A 24,999-nucleotide genomic window follows, 5' to 3' on the forward strand; every position below is an offset into this window, starting at 1 on the left:
TAAAGAATTAATATTAAAAACTGTGTGGACTAATTGTCTGATAAAAATAAGTACAATAAGATTTGACCATGACTATTCTTCATCATCTGATGAAGGGATTTACCTGAAAGTGCTTATGATACTGCTTTTATTGTTTTAATAAAGTGAAGTTGCTTCATATACAGCATGGTAGTACTTGCCTCACTTTTGGATTTATTATTTGGATTTTTTGGCAGTACTGAAGGAGTCCTTTACTTTTTGTTCTTTAGGTTCATAATTGTGTGATTATTTTCCAGTCAAGCTAAAGAACTGATATTTAAAAAATGTGTGGACTAATTCTCTAATAAAAATAAATAATACAATAAGATTTGACCATGACTATTCTACATCTGCAATGGCAAAAAGAAAATAATTTTTCTCTTTGGTGAAAAAATTAAAAAAAAAATTAAAGTACATTTACTGTTCCCAGCTAGACATATTGCTTACAGATGGGATTAAAATATTTGAAAGTTTAGAAACAGATATGACTTTCTTAAAGACAAATAAAATTCTTGACCAAATTAAAGAGATGGATTGTAATATTAGTTCACTGAAGGGACATGCAGAAAAAAATGGATGGAAAGCAACTGAGAAGAATAAACTAAAAGGCAAATGACTTAATTCACAGTATATAACTATGTTAAATTAATTACTATGGTTTATAGAAACATGTCTTATTTATAACAAAGACAAAGGGAATATGGATGTAAGGGATGGAAGGTTGGCATAATGGTTAAGGTGTTTGCCTTATAAACCAAAGGTGCAGGGTTTGATTCTCAAAATGGGGTAATTGGCTAGGCTTAAAATGGCCCACAAAGGCAGTTAGCCTAGTAGTAATCTATGAATAAACATGAAATGCAACTGTGCTTTAATTATTTATTCCATTTTATAAACTTCATAACTTTAAAGTTACTTAATAGAAACTAAGATCTATTTTTATTATCATTCAACATTTATCAAGTGAAGACTTTAACTATTTCACTAAACATTACACTAATCCTATATATATATACATACACAAGATCACTTGTTCTGAAAATGTTTCTATTACAACATATTTTCTCATTATCAAATAAATGCTAGTCATCAGTAATCTTTCACATATAATATTTTGAGGAAAAATAAAGTCTTAGAGCATTTTAAATATAATTAAAAACTATTTAATCATTAAATTAGTCTAGCACTTTGATACATCTTTTTATATTCTATACTAATAACTGTAGTCCTGAGTGGTATTTGAAAATTACACTGTGAGAACTTGATTTGTTGTTATATAGTAAGGTTTTGAAGAAAGTGGTGTACCTTTTAATATAACATAGGATATACGAGTGTTTCCTTCCAATGTCTGATATGTTTCACTTACTGGTTAATTCATATGACTGAGAATACTTTTAGTTGGGTTATTTCTTGTGTGGTCTGCGCTTCTCTGTCTTGCTTATTTCTGAGGAGAGATTCTGAACCATGACTTGTTTAGTGCAGCTCAAGCTGTTTAAATGGCTATATATATATATATATTTTTATTTTTTTTTTTTAACCTAGCTTCACTCTTTCTTCATTTGAATTCACTCTGAGATTGCGAGCTGGATATACATTTTTTTCTGACTGTTAGTAGGGGGTGAGAAGCTGAAGAGGTACTGGGAGGAAAAGGAATGACATGTTTATGATAAGTGAAAAGAGGTTAAGGTTAACCTGGTAATGGCAGAAAGCACTGGATTAGGTGCAACTCTTATAGGTTTGGGTAATACTTGGCTTGGGGTTTTCCAGCAAAGCTGAAGTACTTGTTCATTGCTATTGGCAATATAAATTTTTATCATTTAGTCATTTTATTTTTTTCTCATTGCAAGAATTCTGGTTTCTGTGTATAAATATATCCTGTCAGCAGTTAGAGAGGAGTCACCAGCTGTAGAACTGACACTAATTCCAGAAGTATGACAATGGAAACATGCAATGGTAAATAGCAGAAAAGGAAAAGAATGAGTTGCTGCAGCAAACTCATGGGGCTGAGCCTTTGCCTACAGTAATATTATTTTCAGTAAGGAAAAGATTATAGTTGGCAGGATAACTTTATAGTCTGGGATTTTGAGTTAGTTGGATGATAGTTAATGTTGCTGCTCAGATTGGAAGGTGTAGTAGGAACTGTACTGGTCTGGTTTCAAGTAGTACACAGACTATTTTTTTTATTAGCTACTAGGTCCTAATGCAGTACACTTAAAAGTTTAAAATTAAGTTTTGGTTCCTTGTTTCTTAGAGTGAAAAGTCTATTTTTCATCCAAGTTAAAATACAGTATTCTGCTCTTGCTATTAAGATTAAAGACAGTTACAATCTACTTATATAGTATCTTCTCATAATTTATCACAGTGTTATATCAATGGGGGAATGAAAGAGCTGTGGCATTCGGGCTTTGGTGTAGGTTCTGAGCTAAGACTTGTCCTTAGCTTATGTATAGTGGACATTTCATGTATTAATAGTCTGATTTGTTGTTAGATACAATTTTTTTCATTTAGTGTTTGCTATATTATTACTAACAGCTGGTTACCTAGTTCCACATTTTCTCATATGCTATCATTTGGTGATAGTAGCTGAATAATGCTTAATTGATTTATAATTACTTCTTTAGAAGTACATTACTTCATTTCCATCAGATTGTCATGTGAAATTTTAGGTTTTATTTGTTGTGATACATTATACATATAGCTTAAGATGGGGTGACAATGAGGCTGCACTGCTGTAGTTCTTTAAAGATGGTTACATGAAATATTGTAAGTTGTATATGGTCTTTGAAGTTCTGTGATAGCTGGTGAGTGGTATGACAGTATATGTCAATGGGGGGTGTCACTGCTCTGATTCATGATAGTGTTACTTTTGACAGTTTTGTTACTGAACATTCGGGGGAGTTCCAGTTTCATTATTTTGTGTCTCCACTGGAGATCACTTACTGGTGTTTCCAATTCTGTGATAGTTATTTTCTAAGGTAGGCATATTGTTCTGCATTTCTGTTGTGGAGCTGAATATATGTGTCAAACTGTCAACATTATTGTACAATATGTAAATTATAGGGGAAGGGGGGAAGATGACCTTGAATGGGAGCTTGTGTTTTTCGGATGTCCGTGGACAAGTGTGCACACATTTCAGTTTTAAACTACTTTACTGTTGATAAGTAGATTAAGCATTTGTGAGTGGTTGAAATATGTTTTGTTTCCTTTATCAGATGTTATATTGTTTACCCTTCAGTACAAATTTTGCTACTTGATACTAAATATAATGATATTTAATGTGGAATAGTATTTTTAATTCAATGTAGTTGTGAAATGCACTAGATTTGTTTATTCAACATTACATACACATCAGAAATAAACTTGAACTTTAAGCATGTTTCTGCATCTGCATGTTTCCCCAAGTAATATAAATATATTGATATTTTGTATGGTCGGCTTTTTGAAATAGAAAACGTCTGCCAGTAAAATGTGTTGCATTATTTCAGTAGATATTGTTGCATGGCACTGATATATTGGATACTCAAGAAGCCTGTCACACTTTGGTATTTCCGCTTTAATTTTTTTTAAAGAGTTTGCATAACCTCTGAGCTGCCATATCAGTGTTTTGCAAGATAAGGGAACATACGTGATTATTAAGAAGTGCTGGACTAGGGTATTGATATTGCTTTTGTGATTGTGATTTAGAATGATTTGACAACAGTGCATATGTGTACAACTGCACCTCTGTACTAGCGCTTTGTCATGCAAGACACGGTTTTGGTCTGATATTTTTCATCATCACCAAATCTATTTACATTTACCAATCCAAATACAATTTTAAAATTACAAAAAGCAATAAATAAATTGTAAAAGGCAATTATTTCCTAGATAATGTAGTTTTAACTACGGAGTTAAACAAATTTGAAGTTAGTTTACTTTTCTTATTGGATATGTGTTGACATGCTAAATAGAATGCAGTTTAGAAAGGTGTTTTGCAGGAGTCAAAGTGAATATACATTATTTAAATAAGAAATTAATATATAATTAAATTAGTGTGTGAAGAACTTGAGAAATTACATATTTACTTCAATGAATGTTTTATCATTTGTTGATCTGTTCCACTGTTTTAATTACTTTTTTCTTTTCTAAATTATATTACATAAATGGTATCTATAGTATCAAGGTCACACATATAACATGGATATTTGATTTAAAAATAAATGCACATAATATGAATTTCTGTTGAATAAGTGAAATGTTTCAAGATGTAAGATTTCACATGTCGAATTTAAATCCAGAAAAAAAGATTATAACCATGATGTATAATGATTACACAGTAACAAATCTACATGTTTAGAAATGTATATAGATGAGTAATAAAAATGTTAATGGAGTTAGTTTTATGCTAATTTAACTTCTCATGTTATGATTTCTGATGTACAACTGTTAAGTGGGCAGAATACAATAGTATACATTGCAAAACATATTAATTATCCTTAATTATCAAACAGTTGTAGAGAATTTGTTTTGAGATATTTAATGTTCAAATAACATTTTTACAACATACATTTAATGCAAGAGGATATAGACAAAATTAATACAGATTATTCTGTACTAACTAGCTCTCATCACAAAGAGAAGATAAGAGGTGTAGTGATCTTATGGAAGAATTATATTCCAATACCTAAAATCGTAAACACATGTAATAAGAAGGGCATATTTTGCTTGGTGACTTTGGAAATGAGGGAAAATATACACTTTAATGTTTACTGGATTCTTAGATTAGGAATGAAAGTTAACTGAATTATCTCAAGTTGATGCTTATCTAAAGGTAGTATTATTTTGTCTGGTGATTTTAACTGTATATTAAGTGATAAAGATACTAATGCCATTAATAAGTGTAGGAAACCAGCATCAGCTAAAGCCATGTTCAATATTAAAGATACAAATGAATATTCAGAAAAAATATTCTTTGCTTGTTTTTCACAGACATGTTACACAGAGTACATATTTCAAATGATGCAACAAGGTTAGATAGTTGTTTCATGTCTATCAAATCATAATGCCATTACATTTGAAGTCATGATAAATACTACAAATAATACTTGCATTAATAGAATACTAGCATATATAACTAATTTAAAAGAATGTAAGGATTAGGAATTCTTTAACAAAAAAAAAAACTTTTGAAAATACATCTGAGATATTTGTTTGGAATTTATTGAAAGCTTATTTATATGGTAAAATTACATGCTGGTATACAACTAAGAAAAAAACAATGGGATAAAGAATAGAGCTACAAAAAAGTGGACAAGCTTAAATTAGCTACACAAAAGGTAACAAAACCTTAATAGAGGAATTAGATAACAAACCCTTAATAGACAAATTGAATAATGTAAAGAAAAAATATTTAGCAACTTTACTTCATAAAACCATGATTAATTTAGAGAAGATTAATTCTTATACTTTTAAGCCCTAAAAAGTCAACATAAACTAGCAATCAAATTAAAGAAGATAATTAAATGCAATCATATTAAAGAAGTTTATATTCCAGGTAACAAAAATATGGTTACAGAACTAGAAGAAATATTAGAAGCATTTAGAACTCACTTTAGTATAATTAATTCAATCCAGTAGTAGCATCACAAAATATAATTATTCTTATAAAAACATATTAAAATAAACTGCTAAAGATCAGATAAAATTAATTGACAAACCTAGTTCAATGTCTGAACTTAAATTTCCAATTAACAACTAAACTTAAAACTCCAGGAAATAATGGAATTATACCAGAACTATACAAATGAATGCCCACAGAGGCTTTAGTAGTACTATCGAAAGTATATTCATTAGACTATAAATGTTCCTTCATCTTGAAGCTATACTCTAATTTCACATATTTTAAAGACTGACAAAGATGCAACAAAATGTTCTTCCTATTGACCAGTTTCATTTTATGGCAGTACATGCTAATAAAATTAAACAATGTATTCCCCTGTTGATAAATGACGATCAAACTGGTTTCCTAATGAATAGAAACTCTTATGATAATAAAAGAATATTTACAATAATAGATCATATTAATACTGCAAATAGTCTGACTTTGGTGAGCATGGATTTTAATCATGCTTTCAATTCAGTTCATTATCTGTTTTGGAGGAATGCAACGTTTCGGATAATTTTACACAACTTATTAAATACTTTATGAAAAATCTTTGCTTGTATAAAGATTGTATTATATGTTTCCAAATCAATTATACTTGCTAAAGGTTCTATACAGGAATTCCCTTTTTAACCATTACTATTTGCTCTGGTCATGGAACCATTTGCAAATTATGTCAGGTCAAATAGAAATATTAAATGATCCAAATAAATGAATATTTATATTCTAAAATACAGCTTTTTGCCAATGATATTCTGTTAACACTGAATGATTATTCTCTTCATGCATCATTTTGTGTCAATAGAAATCTTTCAGTAAATGTCAGGACTTGCTTTAAATGACAACAAACCAAGATTTTACTTATAACTTGCAATACATATAAAATAAACAAACAAAAAAATCTTTAAATATATAGGAGATGACAAAATGAAATACTTGGGAACTATTCTAACAGATAATTTTATTTATTTTACATTTGTTTACCAGGAAAGTCAGACTGGGCACAGGCCCTTTTCAACAGAGGCCCAGGGAGAACAGCTCCACTAAAAATAAATATAAACATTGCAGAAGTTAAACTTGCAAGGGCATTACATGAGCATACAAATAGCATTTACACAATGATGGGAAATACACTGCTAGCATCAACATAATATGTGTTGCAAAGGTATACTCAATTTTAGTGAGTTTAAATACAAGTGAGTTCAGGGATTAGATAGCACCCAATGAGCAGTATGTGGTTACCTATACAGAGGTAAGTTTTAGCCTGGAGAGTTACAGTTGCAAAGCCAGGTATCGGCCAAGTGTGTTATGAATAGCATTTTAAATTGTGCTGTGGAGGAGGTGGAGATAATGGGGGCTGGTAGTTTAATCCCGATTTTAGGGAAGATGTTTCAGAAGAGTGACTCCCCAGCTGAATTGTCAGCTTTTTGTGGTATCCAGGAGGACTTTGTTACTGGAACAGAAGACTCTAGAAGTGGCATATGGTTGTATAGAATTCTGGAAAATGGGGACTTTATCAGGTTGATGAAAGACTTTGCAGTTAATTGTTGATAGTGCAGGAGTTGAAGTTCTAACAAATTTAGTTGGTTAAGAGCTGTGCAGTAATGAGACCTGTGTGTGGCATCAGTGACTAATTTGGCAATTTTATTGTATCAGGATTCCAGCTTGGTTAGATCAGTTTTACAAAAAATGGTCAGAATTAGGGAGGCAGGAGATGTGTGCAGGCAATAGTTGCTTCTGTGGTTCAAGTTAGAAATTGTTCCTATAAAGTAGATCTGGTTTCTTATGAACCTTTTTAATGGTTTGAGCAATTTGAATGTCTAATTTCAAGTTGCTGTCAATTTCAATGTGTAGTAGTTTAGTATGAATTATTGGGGTGATGTGTTTGGATTCTATATTAAAAGTTAGGTAGGATGTGGAAGACAAGTTTTGTTGTGGTTCAGGATGAGTTGGGATTTGGTAACCCATGTTTCTACACACATAAATTACTCCTGGGTAATGGTGTTGAGTTGTTATGAGGGGGTTGCACCTATTAGCATAGAGTCGTCTGCATATTCTATTAACAGATGCATGAAGAGTGGAGGTGTGGAGATGGTTAGTGAATAGAGACAGAAGTAGAAGGCCAAGAACCCCTTAAGGTCACTGGGAGAAGAGCAGAAAGGTGGTGTTGCCACTGTACAACCTTCTGACATCCTGACAAGTAGCTTTGGAACCAGGTGACAGAGGAGCTGCTAAGGTTATGGGAGGAGAGAAAGCACAGTTGTGTACACTTACCATAAATGTAGATGTTCGAGTGTATTCACTGTTGCAGTCATTACATTTGGGTAATCCTGCTGGCAGGTTGCCCTCAGTCAGCCTGAATTCCAAAGTCTTGGGTCCTGCATCAGTTGCTGTCACCCCTTCCCTGATGTCAGGTCATCAGGGGTATAAAAGATGCAGCTGATGCCATTTTCTTCAGTTTTTCTTGCCCCAGATGTCAGGTGCCCCCTAAAGGGTAGCCAAAATTATATATATATATATATATATATATATATATATATATATATATATATATATATATATATATATATATATATATATATATATATTATAAAAACACATGCACCAATATAAACTTTACCTTCATCTACAAGCAAATACACCACATAGTTTGTATAAATCAGAGAAAGAAAGATAAGTTCCAGCAGAAGTAAGGGGAATGGTGGGTGGGTAACCTGGACTGCAACAGTGAATACACGCGGACATCTACATTTATGATAAGTGTACACAACTGTACTATGGTCTTTGTGTTTCACTGTTGCAGTCATTACATTTGGGTAGAGTCCCAATGCTATGGTTGGGAGGCTGGAGCTAAACAGCATTAGAAGCGGCTATGAGGAACTGCAGTGGCAAAGCCTGCCCTGGAAAGTAGAGTGGCAGATGATAATGCTTTGTAAAAGTGTGCACTGAACTCCAAGTAGCAGCTTCTAAAATGTCTTTGGTTGGCACTCCCCTGAGAAAGGCTGCTGAAGTAGCTGCAGCTCTGGTTGAATGTGGCCTAATGCCCTTAGGCACTGGCTTGCCATGCTGTAAATAGCAGAAACAAATGCAGTGGCCTTATCCACTTTGAAATGGTCTGCTTGGAGATAGCCTTTCCTGGTGATCCTGCAGCATATGCCACTAGTAATTGCTCTGCCTTCCTGAAAATTTGGTTCTGTCAAAATAGAATCTAAGCTGTCTGTGTATGTCCAAAGAATGCAGAATTCTCTCCCCCTTGTTCTGTGGATTTGGATAAAAAGTTGGCAAATGAATAGTTTGGTTAAGGGCCACACTGGACACCACCATAGGCATAAATGTTGGGTTTGTCCTCAGAGAGATCCTGTCTGGATAAAAAATGATAAAAGGTTCCACAGCCATGAGTGCCTGTAGCTCTGATACTCATCTTGCAGAAGTTACTGCTAAGAACAGAGCTGTTTTCCAAGATAAAAACTTTATATCAGCAGTAGCAGCTGGTTCAAAAGGAGGCAGGGTGAGTTTTTCTAAGACATAGTTGAGGACCCATGCAGGTATTGGTGATCTCCTTGGAGGCCTTAAGTTTTTGGCTCCTCTGAGGTACTGCCTTAATAAAGGATGAGAAAAGATTGGTGGCTCTGTATTGTAATGAGCTGAAATGGCAGAGGCATGAATTTTAATTGATGAAAAAGATAGGCCTTTGTCCAGCATCTCAGTTAAGTATTGCAAAATCTGAGGAATGTTTGGTACAGCTGTATCAGTTCCTTGTGTCTGGTTCCAAGCACAAAATCTCTTCCATTTTCCAGCATAAGATTTTCTAGTACTAGGTCTTCTGGCTTCCAAAATGACATCCATCACAGCTTTACTGAGAGATGTGCTTTGTATGCCTACATTATCCACCATGCTGCCAGGTTTAGAGTCCTGAGTTGGCTATGCAGGATCGGATTGTTCTGTTGGGACAGTAGATAAGGTATTTGAGGTAAGGTCCATGCTGGGCATTGAGACAAGTTCCTTAAGATCAGACACCAGTACTGGCGGGGCCAGTCTGGGGTAATCAGTATCATCTTTGGCTTCTCCTGTCTGACCTTTAGGAGTACCTTGGGGAGGAAAGGCATATACTGATTGGTTTTTCCAGCTGAAAGATAGGGTGTCCACTTTCCATGCTTGTCTATTATAAGTCCTTGTGCAAAATCATTTTAGTTGGTAGTTGTGAGGGGAGGCAAATAGATCTATGTCCAGGCATCCCCATTTCCTTATGCTGAAGACTTGTGGATCCAAGCTGCCACTCGTGGGGATTCATGAGGTTTCTGCTTAGTTCGTCTGCCAGAGTATTTTCCTTTCCTGGTAGGAATTGTGCCTGCAGATGAACTTGGTAAGTCACTGCTGTGTCCCATGGCTAGTCTGCAAAGGGGGTAAGAATGTGTGCCCCCCTGCTTTTTTATATACCACATGACCGTGGTGTTGTCTGTCTATCAGTAGCTGGCCTGGATGAAGTAGGTCCTTGAAGGCTGTCAGTGCATTTTGAACAACTAGCATCTCTTTTTGATTGATATGTAGATGCATTTGGTTTGCGGACCATGTGCCTTGAATGCATCTTCCTGCCATGTGGGCCCCCCAGGCATAATCTGATGCATCCGTTGTTAGGTTGTGCCTGGCTAGGGGTAAAGTGAATGGCTGTCCCTTGTTCTGGTGACAAGCCTTCGCCCACCATCAAAACTCCTGTTGCAGGCAGGGGATGAGAGTAATCATTGTTTCCAGGCTGTGGCAATGTTGAGTCCAAACACATTTTAGGTACTATTAAAGTTTCCTCATATGCAGTCTTGCATATGGAATTAGTAGGATGCAGGATGCCATGAAGCCCAAAGCCTGCAGAATTTTTCTTGCAGATAACTGGGCCTTTGTTGTCAATATTTTGAAATATATTTTGAAATAGATAGTCAGTTGCCTTTGTTTGTCTGGCATGAGATAAGCCATCGGGGCAGTTGTATTTAAGCTTGCACCTAGGAATATTATCTCTTGAGAGGATACTAGTTTTGATTTCTTTTCATTGACTGTGTACCCTAGGCATGTTAGAAGTCATTTCACAAATGCCAGATGCTGTAGAAGAATGTCCTTGTTCTCTGCTTAAATTAGGCAGTCGTCCAAGTAAGGATATATTTGTATTCCTCTGTCTGCAGAATGCAATTACTGGTGCCAGGCACTTTGTAAAGACCCTGGGTGCAGTAGATAAGCCAAAGGGCAGTGCAGAGAATTGGTAATGCATTGAGCCAGCCTTGAATCTGAGGTATCTTCTGCCAGATTGGAACATGCAGGTATGCCTCTTTTAGGTCTAAAGTCACAAGCCAAGCCTTCGTGCCCAGCATGGGCAGAAGCTGCTGCAAGGTCAACATTTTGAATTTTGGTATATCCAGGAATGTGTTTAGAATAGATAGGTCCAGTATTGGTCTCCAGGCTTTGCCCTTTCTGGGTACCAAGAACAGTCTTGAGTAAAATCCTTATCCCTACTCTTGCTCTGCTACTTGTTGAATGGCCCCCATGTCCATGAGGGATGAGACTTGTTTTTGTACCTCTGCCCATTGATTTTTTGGCAGATCTGGCCAACCTTTGGCAGGGTATGGAAGTGGAACTTGTAACCTTGTGACACTATGTTTAGAACCCACTTGTCTTGGGTTATAATGTGCCAATTTTGAGAAAAACATGCTATTTTCCCCCCTAAGGGTGCTGCCAGGAGACAAGTGCTTGGTGCAGGCAGGGGGAAGTCATTGGGACCGTTTCCTGTAAGATTGTGATTTGTCTTCTCCACTTTTGGAGGTAGGAGCACCCCACTGCTTTGATCTGTATGAACCTTGCGCCTGGGATCTGCCTCTAGGGTGTCTGGATCTGCCCCTTTGAGGTCTGTCTAATACAGGAAAGGATAAATTCTTTGTAGGCCAGTGTCTACTAAACCTAGATGGCTGTACTTGTAAATAATCTTTGAGAGTTTGCATAGATTTAGCTTTGTCCTCCATTTTCCTTAACACCAAAGTATCATGCTGTAAAGGTGCATCTAACAATTTAACTTTGACATGATCAGGCAGATTTTGTTCCTTTAACTAAGCATGCCTCCTAATTACAGAACCCGTAACTGCGGCCCTGCAGGAGGCCTCCAGAGAATCAAAACCAAGTATGCTTTCCAACCTGTTCAGCTGCATGCAATAAATCCTGCATTTCCTTATTTTCTGCACATTCAGAGTTTAACAACATTTTCTGTTTAAGCAATGCCATGACATGTTGCTGATATTTGAGCATATGAAACTGACGGTTTAAGGCTATTATAGCCAAGGTAGCAGATGTGTTTTCCCCCCATCTATTCAGTGCCCTAGAATCTCTGTCAGAGGGGATAGGGTTTTTTGCAGCAGAAGCATTAACCCCTTTGGGACCCTGTGAAATAGTTTCTGGGTCTGCAGCAGGTTTTTTGAAAAGGAATTTAATAGAGTCAGGAACCCTGTAATATCTGTCAGGCTTAACAGGAGCTGGAGGTAAGGGGTCAGACTAGACTCTGAAAACACATCTACAATGTCTAACACAGGTGGAATGGCTAGAGGCCTGTGTAGTAAAAGGGAAGTCCCTAAGCCTCTTTTTAGATTCGGAAAAATCTTGGTTCTCCCAGTGGAAGTGCTCCCTCATGGTATGTAAGGTTTCCCCAAAAGAATAGTCCTCAGGAGAAGCTGAAGGAATAGATTCTTCAGCATCAGAATCCTCATGGGGGGAAGAGAATATTCCTGATCAGAAGAAATAGAAACCTGATCTGAAGATTCATAGTCTATCTCTTGCCTAGGCCTCTTATCAGGAGGGATGGGAACCCCTGATCAAGGTAATTAAGTCTTTGGCCATTTTGAGCATCTGTTTTTTGGGCATGGAGGCCTGTCCACGTGGCTCTTGAGTTTGTTTCTTTGTCTTTGAAGGTGCTTTAGTCTTTGCCTTTGAAGCTGAAGCCAGTTTAATGTATAGATGTTTAGGTCTGAATACACCCTCCGAAGCCGGTGCCTGCTCAGTTTCTCCGGACCCATCTGAAGGAATAGTGTCTGAGGCTCCAATACCTTGAATTTCTAGTGGCATAGCAGACTCCACATGGGAGTTGGTAGCAGCCTGCGACTCTAAAGTAGCGGGCATCAGGGGCTGCGAAAGCGCCTCAATGAGAACCAGCAAACCGGCAATTGGCTTAGGAGAAGCTTCATCGTCAGTTTTGGGCCTTGGTCATCTATCTTTTTTTTTTCTTTGCGTTTTTTGTGAACTCCGGTAGTTGGATGGCTATACGGCAACATTTCTAGATAATTAAACCTGCATCCAAAATAGTTTAATGCAAAATCATAGCAACGCTTAATAGTGCGTTGGTTAAATCTAGCACAAAACCGACAACCTGAAACATTATGGTCATGGCATGGGCAAGGAATACAGTAAGAATGAAAGTCCTTATGAGGTATTTGCTTTCCACAAGAAATACAATTATTAACTTTTTCTGACATCGGTCTGGAGCAAGAAAAAAGTTTCCCCAACAGGGTACTTAGCTTTAATGAAGACTTCGGATCTGAAATTCGAACATGAAAATCTCAGGAGTCGGCCGACCGGCACTTGTGAACTGCTTCTGCTTCGGGTACCAGGCAGCAAGAAAGACAGAAGAAAATGGCGTCGGCTGCATCTTTTATACGACCTGACGTCGGGGAAGGGGTGACAGCAACCGGAGCAGGACCCAGGACTGGAATTCAGGCCAACTGAGGGCAACCTGCCAGCAGGATTACTCAAATGTAATGACTGCAACAGTGAAACACGAAGAACCTCATTGATTATTGTGATTTACCATATCAAAGACTTTGAAGAAGTCCAGAAGTATAGCAGATATATATTGTCCATGGTTTCTGAAGTGGTTCACTGTATTTGTAAAGGCCATTAGGGCTGTGGTGGTGCTGTGATAGGGGCAAAAACTATTATCAAACATACAACACTGTGTGTGAAGGTAGTCCATGAGTTGGGTATGGATGACTCTCTAGAATTTTAGATAAGGGTGACAGGATGGCAATTGGATGATAATTAACAAATTCTGTGGAACTGCTTCCTTTATATTACAGATGTTTAAACTATTAGTACAATTATTATAACATAAAAATAATCAATAAATGGGGAAAAAAATTTTTTTTACAATGAAAGACAGACTTTCAATTAAAATGATTATTCTTCCAAAAGTATTATACATTATTCAATCTATATCCCTTCCTAAGAATTGTATAAAACAGTTTAATTCAATGATGTTAAACTTTCTCTGGTTCCCCAATAAACCTAGATTGGCATTAAATCATCACATAAGAGATTGGATGGCAGCTGGTATAGGTTTACCTAACCTAGAAGTATTATATGCATTATCCTCAATTATCAAGACTACAGCTTTATAGTCAAATTCTAATTACTCTGCCAAATGGAATAAAACAATTTGGTTAAAAATCACACTATTCTATACCAGTACAATATAATAAAATATTAAATAATAAATTTCACTGGTTAAGAGAATACATCTTAAAAAGTAAAAATACACAGATATATTCCAGGTATGCTATTAGTATGTTAAATGTATTCAAAATTTTTTTATATAAAAATCCAGATTTTAAAATATTGTTTATTATTTTCTATAGCTTGCACACAAAATGTTAACACTTTCAATATGTTAAAAATGATGAAACTCAAAGAAAAAAAGTGATATTTTGGCATAGAGGTACATTCTATAGATTATAAATTTTAAATTTAATACAGAAATGTGGTTAGATATACAAACTTGCTGACAGTTTGTTATTCAAAGAATAGAGTCAGTGCAGTTAATCAGTGGTACAATTCCTAAATTTATAGAATCTTTGATACTTTTAGCATGTCTCAGTGTTATATTACTGGGAAAGGCTATCTAAAATATATAAAGTAGTTAATACATTATAAAGAAAATTATTGGGATTATTTCAGAGTAATTAATAACTAATCTCCACATGAGGATGATAAAAAGCCAATATCTTCAAAACAAATTACTCTCATTATACTGGAGATTATTCTCCTGACATTTTATTACACCACATAAAACTGAACTAATGTTTAAAAAAAAACTTGGATATTGCAGATGTAAGTTAAATATAAAAGCTGATTGACAGCTTGTATTTTAAGACTGTATATTACTCAAATCATTTTGACAACATATGAATTCTTTTCTGTAAGCTATTTTTAATGACAATTTTATTTTAACTAAATCCTTGGTTTTGTTTAATGTATCAAAACCTAAACATGTTAGCAGAACAAAATATCCTGTTCTTTGGAGCATACTATCTATTGCAAAAAAAGTCATTACTATGAACTGGAAAATGAGACTACTCCTACATTCAAAGAATTTAAGATTACTACAAATGTGTGTCATCTGGAGTTAACTACAATCAAGGTGAGAATGGATAAAATCATTTCATAGTGGTTGAAATTTAAGGAATTGTTAAAAAAAAATATGTGAGGGAATAATATTGTGAGTTGAATGATTAATAATTTTGTTAAGTAGACACTCTTGAAATAGTTTATTTGTATTATCTGACAATCTTAATAACAAAAAGAAAGTTAAAAAAAAGCCTTTACCCCCCCCCCCCCCAATTGGTATATACTTTCTAGTGGATTCCTTCTGAGGAAAGGGCAATATATGAACACCTGCCTTCAAAAGCTTGAAATTTTGGCCAAAGGAACTGGAAGAACCATGTGGTCAACTTTAAGGACGGAAGATTGGGAGGATCCAGGACACCGGGATGAGTAATGAGATCTGGAATGGGATCCAGTACCAAGGGTGTAAACTCAGAAGAGGCCAAAGGAAGGGAAACCACTATGATGAGACCAAAAGAGAGCAATGAGGATCACTGTAGCTCTGCAGTTGGCAGCCTTCTGCAGAAACTTTACTATCAAAGAACAGTGGATAAGCATAAAGTCCCCGTGGCCAAGCAAGTACCAGAGTGTCCTTGGGTGACTGACCCACAAGGGAAACAATGGCTTAACAGCTGCTGCTGCACTTGGTGTAGGACAGGGAGTCAAACAGGTACCCCAAAGGCAAAAAAATCCAAACTGCCACAGTCAGATTCAGGGACCACTTGTAAGGCAAAAAATGCTCCTGCTGAGCCTGTCAGCCAGAATGTTGGACTCCCATGGCAAGCACACTGCTACCAGAATCCTCTGAAAGGAAACACTGCCAAACTCTCATGGCCTCCCAACAAAGGATAAGAACATGCCACCCATTTGCTGAGATAAGAGATGACCAACATATAGTCCATCTGTATTGCAGCCACATCCCTGGGAAGAGCATCCTGAAAAGTCTGTAATGCAAGGACTACTACCCTCATCTCCATAACAGTGATATGAAGATGGGCTTCTGCAGGAAACCAGGACCCTTAACTTGTCCCTCCTTCAAAATGCCCCACACCCCATAAAAAAGGCTACATTACTGACTGTAGCCGAGGGAGAAGGAATTACAAATGGTCTCCCTTTAGTTAGTAAAGAATGCTGAAACCACAATTGATTCTGCTCATGGCACACTTTTGTTAACCATATAGAGAAACCCTAAGGATGAGTCAGGAAGGACCACTGGAACAGCCAGAGTCCATTGTGAAACCCTCATGTGATATCTGGCCAAAGGAACCAGCCCTATCAATACTGCCATATGACCTGGAAGCTTCAAAAAGTGCGTGTGCTGGTATTTTCAGGGATGCAAGCAGGACAAGTCCTGAGCCCAAAGACTGAAAACTCTGGAGCTTGAGAGTCTGGCAATTTGATGGATAATGTCTAAATTAAACACTATAAATGCTAGAAATTTGTACATGCTGAAGGCTTGATTTCAGATGGTTGACTGTAATGCCCAAGTTGTTATACAGCTGGAGTAAGGAGTCCCTAAGATCAATGATGCCTTTGTGGAGGCAATGTGGAAACAATCGAACAGGTACAGGAATATCTGAAAACCCTGCAGCTGAAACCAGGATGTGACCACTGCCATACACTTGGTAAACACCTAGGGGACTGCAGTGAGACCAAATGGCAGGGCCCTGAACTGGTAATGACTGGCCCCCGCTGGAAGCAAAGAAACCTCTGGGAATGCTGCTCTATCTTGATGTGATGGTAATTGCCCTTGAAGTCTATCGAGCACATCCAGTCATCCCTTCCTCAGAAACAGTTAGATGGACTGCACTGTGACCATCCGGAATTTGGTCTTTTTAATGAACTACTTAAATACAGAATTGGTCACTGGACCTTTGTTTCTGTAACTAAAAAGAATGAGTAATAGATGCCAGACCCTATCTGGTCTGGTGGGACCTCCTGAATGACTCAATTCAAGAGTAGCTTGTGAAACTCTGCTGCTGCGTAAAGTCTCTGATGGGGATGAAACATCTAGGAGACCTAGGAGGTTATTAGGCTAATTTCCCTGGGGCCCTTACAAGCCTAACCCAAGAGTTTATCCCCAAAAAGAATCCTCTGTCAATGAGGAACACCTGGTAAAGATGTGTGGTTTCCCATCCACTCATCAAGGTTCCACTTGGAGAGTCAGCAGGTACTCTGATGTGTATGGGAAGTCTATTCCAGAGACAGGGCAGCCTCGGAGACAAACCGGTTTCTCCAGCAGATTTTGTTGATGTCACATATTAGATTCAAGCCTTTCGAGTGGGTAATGAGCGAGGAGTTAGACTTATGGATATAGAGCATCTCTAGTAGGGCAGGGTCTGAGACTGCCTTGTAGGTGAGACACAGATCACCAATGAGCAAGCTGTACAACATGGAATAGAGTGATAGTGATTTGAGCCTATCCACAAAAGACAGGTGGAGGCCATGGATTCACTTTGTGAGGTATTTCTGTAGCCTTTCCAGTTGGTGCAGATGTTTGGAGGAGTACATACTAAACAGGGTGTTATACTCAATTATTGGTCTAATGAGGGAGGAGTACAGAGAGGTAATAACCTCCTTTTTCTGAATGCAATCCCTTTACTTATGAGATGAACCAAGTAAAAGGCTTTTCTGACCACTGCCCCTACAATGATGGTCGAATTTGAGACTGTTATCAACCTGAGTCCCCTGGTCTCACCACAGATTGTATGTTTAGGAGGTTGCTGTTGATGTGGTAATCAAACATTCTGAGTGACAGTTTGGAACTTCTGAAGAACTGAATGTAATAACCTCTGGATACAACTCTTAGCAACCAGGCATCTGAGGTGATGGCCTCACAATCTTTTAGGTGGAGAGCTAAATGACCCAGACTACCTCTTGAGAAGAGCACTTGGGCAACCTTTCAGGATTGCTGAAAGGGCCCATCTGAAAAAGCCCCTTGAAAGCCCTGATTCTGGGCACTGCCTCTCCCTTGGAGGTGGTGTAAGTTATAACCCATTCTCCCTTGGAAGGAAAGCTCCTGAGGAGCATCCTAGGAAGAGATCTGCAACTTTCTGAAAAAGAAACACCCCGTTTTGATTCCTAGAAAAAAGTGTGCTGGGGATTGAAAAGTGTACTGTAACAGTGGATAAAGTCTTCCTGTCTTGTTCACTCCTCATCAGGGTGTCCTTAACTTTGGGTCCAAACAGGGAAGACCCGTCAAAGGGCATTGATGAAGGATGCTTTGAAACACTCTGCAAAATTACATAAATACATCCAGGCATGACACACACAGCAATCCCACAGCCTGTCACTCAAGATGCTCCACTGGCCACATTCGAGAGGAGTCTCACTAAAACATTGGTGAAGGAATTCAAGGTAGACAACTGAATCTCCATTTTCTTTTGAGTATCTGGAGACTGCTGTGTCTTCGGGGTGCTTGACACTTCAGATGCTAGGTCCAAATGAAGCCTTGTCAAGTGAGAAGTAGATAAATGCTCTCAATGCAAAGGTATATGAGACATAGGAATGCTTCCCTAAATTGATCCAGCGTGTACTCCTCCAAAATCTCCTTCTTGGTGGCTGCCGCCACCACAATGGCATTGACATCTGGACCCTTACTCTGATGAGGCCTGTCTTTTGGGGGAGACTTTATCCAGATTTCTGGGAATGGGCTTCACTGTGCCACTGTACTGGCAAAATAGGTCCACTAAATTGCTGAAACAGGCATCATTGTGCAGGGACTTAGGGGAACCTGCTCCTTCCTTGAGGTCAGTATGTTTGATGAAAGACTCCTCCAGGAAATCCAAGTGCACTTTCTCTTCCCTGAAATCTTGTATTCTGACTGGGAGGAGAGGGAAGAGTCAGGAAGCCCTGCCATGGGGCAGACTGGAGGCTGGCTGATGTAGGTTGCCCCAAAGCAGACTTATGACTGACCAGAGGAACAGATGAAAATTGGGTTAGGGTTGCCACCTGGAGAAATCTGACCCTGCTATCTAAAGAAGAACATCCTCTCTACAATGTTGAAAGCTGAGGCAGAGCAGGCTTCTCAGATCTGAAGGTCCCAGCACTTGAAGGGTCCAGAAGCAGCTCCAAACCAGGGGAAGGTGTACCTAGACCTGATGTTGAGATTGGAGCTGGGCTGTCCAAAGCTGAAGCCCTGAGAGAAGTGACACTCCTGAAGCAGGAACCATCAACCCCTGACCCAGAAACTCATTTTGATGCCACAGCTGTGAGGTGCTGATGGCCCCAAACAAGATGGAGTCGATGATAAGGATGGAGCCTAAGACAGCCAAGCAATTGGAACAAATCTGAAGGATGGAAATTCGACCAGTCCCACAGACCTCAGATTCAGAGGGGCCAAGGGAGGAAGCTAGAAGGATGGAGCCAAGGGTCCTGGTGCCAGACCCAGATCCAAAGGAATAAGGCCTAATTACATCTGTGCCTGCTAAAAAGGATTTCATCAGCTGCTCCAAATCAGTAGTTTTTATGCTGCTCATTGACCTCGATTGGCTTGGAGGGTGTTCGGGAAGAGGATCCCCCTTGCAGGATCTAAGACGAGAGGCCCTGGAGAAAGACAGGGTAAACTCCAGTGACTGAAGAGGTGCAGTGTCAGGAGAAAAAGGGGAAGTCACTCTACATGAAGGTGCCTCTTTGATCGGGAAAGGGATTGGGATGCTTGCCAGAGAAGTGATCTTGCTGGATTTGTGCACCAACGGAGATCAGCTCCAAGATGTTGCAGCTCATGTCAGTGCTGAGGCTGCCACAGAAGCTGGAAGTCTGTGACCTTTATCTGGTGAACCCAAAGGAGCAGGATCAGTGGTGGGGAGCAAAGAAGACAGTTTATGCTCCCTTTTGGCATGCTTGGAGTCTCGCTGCCAGGACCTCTCAGAACTCTTAGTTTTGGGGGCTGGGTTTGATGTCAACCTAGAGCCAAAGAAAGAAAGAGGAGCTAGAGGTTAGAAACCCTTTAACAGCTAGCTTGGTCCTACACTTGTTGATGGCTTAAGGGCCAAGTTCTCACAAATGGAGCATCCTGAATCCAGATGCTCCAGACCCAAACAGTATACAGAATTTGTGCCCTGAGGAAACATGCTTTTTAAAACCCTTATCCATCCAAGATCCTACCTAAACTACAGAGTAATAATGGCTATGAGAGACAAAAACTACCTACAGGAAGGGGAAAAAATGGTGACAAACAATACTATCTACTTAACACACTAAATACCAAACTTTATAAGAACAAGTACAACTTACATGGGTAAGGCAGAAAGAATCTTATCAAAAATACTGTAGTAAGGCGAAAGAGTAAAATGGAGCCAAAGACCAAACTGCAGACATGAATGGCAGCAAACTAGATCTAGAGTTGATGGAGGAGTGGTGAGTTATGGGTATGGGAGGCCAAGCCAAACAGGCTAAAGATTTTCAAATCAATCAATGTTGGATTTAAAATCCCACAGATTGAAGCCAGACAGAGCAGACATCAGATCTGTTTTTTTTTAAATAAATCACTAGAACAGTAAAATTACATTGACTACATTTACATGTAGTCTACTCATTTCCTTTTTAACAATTAGTCACACTTACATAAATTATTCAATTTCTTCTTTCCCTTAAACATCACTAGTTCTCCTCCTGATTGTTCTGCGTGTACAATTTCCACAGATTCCTTTTACTTCTATGTGACTTTGTTCTCTTCTATATCCTTAACAATATTCCATACTTCAGTTACACTTGATTTAAATTTTTATTTCTATTTTCTAACAACTGCCTTTTTTTACCAGTCAGTAACACTAAACTTAAAGCCTTACTTTGTCTAGGCAATTCAGAGCACATTTTCCAGCACAAAAGAATCATTTTCTTAGTTACAGCAATTTGCTCCCCCAACATTTCTGACAAAATACTTTATTGGGATTTTTTAAATTTACCAAATTGTTACATTCCCAGAACACGTTCCCAATAACGTATCTTTTTCCCATTAAATCTCTTCCATTTTCTATCTGCCAAGGAAAAATTCTCTGAAGTCTGCTTTGGGTATAAAAAAATATAAAGCAAATATGTCCAAACAAAATTCCTAAATCTTCTGGACTTTGCTGCATACTTGGGAAGCATCCACATCCACTGCTTTCCACTGTATCTTGCCTTTTCAGTCTTCCCAATCTTTCCTAACATCCTTAGAGTCTTACAGTAATCATACAGTATGGGCATGGGAAAGAGATTTGATATGGTGCAATATTTATGCAAAGGAGAAAGCCAAATTAATCAATGTAAAGAAAGTAGCCCCAATGATATTTGAAAAGAAATGCAGACAAAGGTATCCGGATATGGAAAATTTCACAATAAAAAAATCACAAAGATGGAACATAGAAAAGATCATCAGTAAAGTAGAAGTTAAAAAAAATAGATGAAGTTATGGAGTGCCTGCAAAGTGAAGGATTTGATGTAGAAGGTCTAACACATGTTACATCACTGCAGGATGGAGCGAGTTCCCAAAGCACAGAGAAACAGGAAGATCAGGAAACATCTGAAGGAGAAATATGGACATGGGAAAGAAAGAGAGATTTAATACGGTGTAATATTTATGCAAAGGAGAAAGCAAAACTAATCAATACAAAAAGAGCAGCACCAAAGACATTTGAAGAGAAATACAGACAAAGGAATCCAGACATGGAAAAATTTACAATACAAAAAATAAGACAGGAAAAGGAGATTAAAAGTGGAGAAGTTAAAGAAATACAAACTGAGGTTATGGTGTACCTGCAAAGTGAAGGATTTAGTGTAGAAAATCTAATTCAGAAAGCACCACACCAGGTTAGAGTAATAGATATCCAAATTAAGGGGAAACCAGTGGAAAAGGAAGCAATTGGTCATGTGTTACATGAAGATAATTTGGAGCTTTCCACAGGAAACAAGTATAAATGTTCACTTGAAGCTAGACAGCGAGGGAAGGAACAAGAAACTCTGATACAGTCAATGTTTTAAGAGCGATAGGCCAGTGAGTTCCCATATGATAGAGCAACGGACAGCACAGGATGAAATTGATGAGACTGTCACAGGAAGATTCTATAGAACCTTCTATAGAATGCTGGCAGAAATTGGAAAACGTCACAGGAAGATTCTATAGAATGCTGGCAGAAATTGGAAAACAAGGGATGTGCCCTCAGTTTGGAAGAAAATGAGCTAAGAAAAGAATTGCTTAATTTAATACACATGGACAGATGTATCAAGATCAATGAAAGAAATAGACTGCAGAAGGTTAATAAAATCCAAAAAGTCAGAAATCTGATAAAACAAATGAACACAGTAATTAGGACTGTTCATAAAGATCCATGCAATATAACAGAAGTAAACAGGATATATTACTGTGCAGCTAAATTAACTGATAAAGTTCTACCACAAGAACACAGAGTAGTGAGGGAAAGGAAGAGGTGAAATCAAATATCATCATGGAAATATCAAATAGAAGAAACTGTAAAGCAATAAAGACAAGAAGTGTCACTGTTAGAAGACTATAGAAAAGGGAATAGATCAACACAAATACTAAGAAAGATGTGATAAAAGCAATGTGCAATATTAGAACAGATCAGGATCTATCATGCACTATCGCAAATAAACTAAAAACTTTAGCACAGGCGGAAAAACTTAGAAGATAAATACAAAGGAAAAGTGCAAAATAAGCAATTTATTGATGACCCAAAAAGGTTTTATAGGAACTCAGAAATAAGGTAAAAGGAACTGAAAGACCACCAAAAAGGAAGAAACAGATACATTTTGGAAAAGTATCTATGAAGATCATGTGGAACATAAAGATGCTAAATGGATAAAAGAAGTAAAAGAAAGAATAAAAAGTCTAAAGGTACAGAGAGCTAGCGAGACAAACAAAGTTAAGAAAAGCCTCAGGCTCAGATGCAGTACCTAACTTCTGGTTAGAAGTATTAACATCTTTGTATGAAGATTTAGCCAAGAGTAAGAATTATTTATATGCACGCCCACAACAGACACCAACCTGGCTAACAGGACAAGCAATGCTCCTACTTAAGGGTGAACCTATAAGCTACCCTAAACATTATAGAGCCATAACTTGCCTTCTGACAACGTATAAACTATACACGGGAATTGATGCTGACAGAGTTCATAGTCACTTAGAAGAAAACTCAATTATGGCAGTAGAACAAAAGGGCAATAAAAGAAAGTCATACGGAACAAAGGATCATTTGTTGTTAAAGTTATAGTGGAGAACTGTAAAAAAAATGAAGAATCTAAATATGGCATGGATTGACTACAAAAAAGCATTTGATAGTATTCCTCATTCATGGATAAAAGAGTGCTTAAAAATGTATAAGATACACCCCACACTGATGGACATTACAATGACCATGAAACAGTGGCAGACCACTTTGCAATTAAGCCATGATAAAGGACAAATTGTTATTCCACGGATAAAAATTCAAAAGGGGATATTCCAGGGTGACACTGTCACCATTATTCTGCCTTGCCCTTAATCCATTAAGCTGTTTACTCAACAGCTTATGCCATGCTATAATCTGGCTCATAGAAAAAGTGTAAAGACTGCTCACCTTCTCTTTGTTGATTATTTAAAATTGTGTAGTTTATCAGATGAGGAACTGAAAGCACAACTGCAAGTTGTCAAAACTTTTTCAGATGACACAAGAATATCATTTGGTCTTGATAAAGGTGAAAAAGCAACCTTTAAAGCAGGAAAACATCACTTTGGGACAAGAATGTGATATAAAAGAACTTAAGCAAGAAAGTGTATAAATACTGGGGAATTGATGAAGGATCAGCAATAAAACACGAACAAATGTGAATAAAACTTAGTAAGGAATACTGCAGAAGACTTAAATTAATCCTGAAAACAGCACTGACATCTAGGAACAAAATCCAAGCTATACACCAATTTGTTCTTCCTGTCCTAACTTACAGTTTTGGTGCAATTTACTGGCCCCAAAATGTGTTGGATAGATTAAATAGGAAAACAAGAAGGATGCTTCACGCTCACCAAATGATACATAAAAATCAGTGTATACCAAGATTATATATTTCCTGTTCCGAAGGTGTGATGGGCCTCCTTGAAATTGATTATATATACAGATCTGCAATTATGGGATTCCACACATCTGCTGACCTCGCAAGACCCAAACGTAGTGAAAGTTTTGAAGCATGAGGAGAATAAATCTAAGATGACTTATCTGCTTAATCTAGCACTTGCTTATCAGCGTCAAGCGGGAATGGAAATCAAACCAGAACCAAACTGGAAACAGTTGTACACCTTGTTGCTGGCTGCGACATACTAATGGCAGAAGGACTGTATACTGAAAGGCATAATAATGTGGCGAGACTGTTGCACTAGGGATTGTGTGCAAACATTATGGTACTGAAGTGGCCGAAAAACACTGGAAACATGAGCCACAAAGCATAACAGAAAAAGTCTACATCACTTGGGATCATTGATTACCAACAGTTCAAAAGATAGATGTTAACTGGATATAATGGTCCAAGAAAAGAAGGCAAGAGTAGCATTGATCATTGAAATTGCCACACCCAGTGATTAGTGTCTTGCGTACAGAGAGACAAAGTCATAAGATATCAGGATCTGCAAGCAGAAGCAAGAGCAATGTGGAAGAAAGATACCCAGACAGTTCCAATAGTAGTAGGAACAATGGGTCTTATAAAAAAGAATTTACAGTCATATTTAGATACATTACCAATACATGTAAATCCATACGAACTTCAGGAGGAGTCATTACTGGGCATATTGGGTGCTGCAAAGAGCACTACTGGGTGTCATCAAAGACTGAAACAATACTAATTTCATGAACTTTAATTATACTTTGACTTAGGAATGGAGTCCATTCCAGTCATGGTATTAGAAAAGTACACTTGTGTACACTTACCATAAATGTAGATGTTCGAGTGTATTCACTGTTGCAGTCATCACATTTAGG

Source organism: Protopterus annectens, chromosome 8.part0 (assembly GCF_019279795.1).
Source record: "Protopterus annectens isolate FY-2018-M chromosome 8.part0, PAN1.0, whole genome shotgun sequence".
In the NCBI taxonomy this organism is placed as follows: Eukaryota; Metazoa; Chordata; order Ceratodontiformes; family Protopteridae; genus Protopterus; species Protopterus annectens.